The sequence below is a fragment of the Magnolia sinica genome, chromosome 6, assembly GCF_029962835.1.
Source record: "Magnolia sinica isolate HGM2019 chromosome 6, MsV1, whole genome shotgun sequence".
In the NCBI taxonomy this organism is placed as follows: Eukaryota; Viridiplantae; Streptophyta; class Magnoliopsida; order Magnoliales; family Magnoliaceae; genus Magnolia; species Magnolia sinica.
This window is the reverse complement of record NC_080578.1, coordinates 101,249,718-101,252,116: the sequence shown is the minus strand read 5'-3', so window position 1 is coordinate 101,252,116 and position 2,399 is coordinate 101,249,718.

The window sequence follows — 2,399 nt, the reverse complement described above, 5'->3', positions numbered from 1 at the left end:
GTGGGAAACCTAGGTTGGGCCCATAGTGATGTTTGTGAGAGATCCGCCCGTCCATCTGTTTTTTGAGCTCATTTTAAGAGATAGAACAAAAAATTAGACGTATCCAATGCTCAAATGTGCTGCACTAAAGGAAAAGTGGGTAGGGAAATTCCTACCGTTGAAATCTCCTTGGGACAACAGTGATGTTTATATGCCATCCATACCGTTAATAACATCATTCCTACTGGGATTAACTGAAAAAACAAATATTAGCCTGATTCACAACTTCTGTGGACCCATGAATATTTCAACTGTGGACGTTAAATCCTCACGTTTTAGGCCCACTTGAGTATTGGATATGGCTCATTTTTGGCTGAATATCCTAAAATAATCTCAAAAAATGGATGGACGAGATGAATTTCCTACACACATCACGGCGGGCCCCACTTAAGTTTTCAGCACAGGAACTACCTGTGAAAGGCTTTGGCAGGAAATCTGCGTCCCGCTCCGCGGAAACGGATGGGCTACTCCCCAGCCACCAGCCAATGGTTGGCGGTCGGTGATATTTGGGCCCCACCATGATGTATGTGTTTCATCCATGCCGTGCCATCTAATTGTATAGATCATTTATGGCATAAAAGAAAAAATGAGATATATCACAATCTCAAGTGGACCACATTACAGGAAACAGTGTTAAATGAGCATTGACCATTAAAAACATTTTGGGGGCATAAAAGTTTTGGATCAAACTGATATTTATTGTTTCCCTTCATCTGGTATTTATGACTTCATCAACAGATTGGATGTCAAATAAACAATACAGTGGGCCTTAGGAGGATTTCAATGGTTGATATCTAATCATTATTGTTTTCCCATGGTGTGGTCCACCTAAGATTTATATCCCTATAATTTTTTATATTAAGCCCTAAACTGATCCATAAAAATGGATGAAACACATACATCATAGTGGGCCCACAAAGCACCGACCACCAGCCACGGGGCTGGTGTCAATGGGAGTAGCCAATGGAATCGGATCGTGTACTCAATAACTCAGTACGCTAAGGGCTGCTGAGTTGACGTGTCACGAGCTTACTGGCTCTAAGATGTGGGGCTGCTTCCCTCCTCCAAACGTCAAACAAACCCCGTTATCTTCTCTTTCTTTCTCTCTCTTCCGTGTAAGGAGGAAACGTAGAAGGGTCTACCGCTCCTCTATTCCCAGTAGAATTCGGATCACGTACAAAGTAAACTTAGTTGGGCCCACCTTGAATGCATGTGGTCTATCCATGCCATCCACTAGTTTTTATAGCTACTTTAAGGCGTTTAGCTCAAAATTTAAGCATATCCAAAGATCAAGTGGATCATACTACAGGAAATAGTAGGAGTAATGATTCCACCGTTGAAACCTTGCTAGGCCCTATAGTGATTTTTATTTGTCATCCAACCTGTTCATAATATCATGAAGACATGGATGAAGGTAAAACACAGATATAATCTTGATCCAAAACTTTTGTGGCCCTAAGAATTTTTCAACAGTAAACATTCCATTCACATTATTTCTGCGGTGCGGTCCATTTGAACTTTATATATGTTCATTTTTGGACTCAAGCATTGAAATTATATGGTAAAATAGATGAACGGAGTGGATAAGATACATAAATCAGCACGCTAAAGCTTAATGAATTACCTGGTATGTAATGGAAGCCGATTGCGTCCTACCGGTCCGGGCAGGGCTCTGTGGAGTCCACCGTGATTCAAGGATTTTATCCATGATGTTAATAACTTTTATCAGATAATACATGATCCAGAAAATTAAGCAGATCGGTGATAATGACATCCACCATTGAAACCTCTCTAAGGGCTATTGTGATGTTTTAACGGTGGAAATTATTATTCTCAATGTTTCCTGTTCCATGGTCCACTTGAGCATTGGAAATTATTCAATTTTAATCTCAATCATTAAAATGCTCTTGAAAAACGGATGGACAGCGTGGATAGACTACATCCACTTACAATGGGCCCAACAGAGTTTGCTCAGTACCATTGAAGCTTCTCTAATCAGCGGTGGATCCTTCTATGTTGCCTCACACGGAAGAGAGAAAAGCTAACGGTGGTGTTTGTTTCGGCGTTTGAACTAAGAAAGCAACCCACATCTAAGAGTCAATTGGCTCGTGTCACACGTCACTCAGTACCCCTTAGGGTACTGAGTTACTCAGTACACAATCCAATTTCGTAGTGGATCCGTCTCCACTGCCGCCGTACTACCCCCGCCTATTCTGAGCTCGGGACAGGCGGAGGCTCCGAGGGCCACTAAGGAGCCACTGTAATGTACGACTTTTATCCACACCGTCTATACATTTTTCCATATCATTATAAAATATTGGACCAAAAATAAGTTAAATTAAAACCTCAAATGACCCACA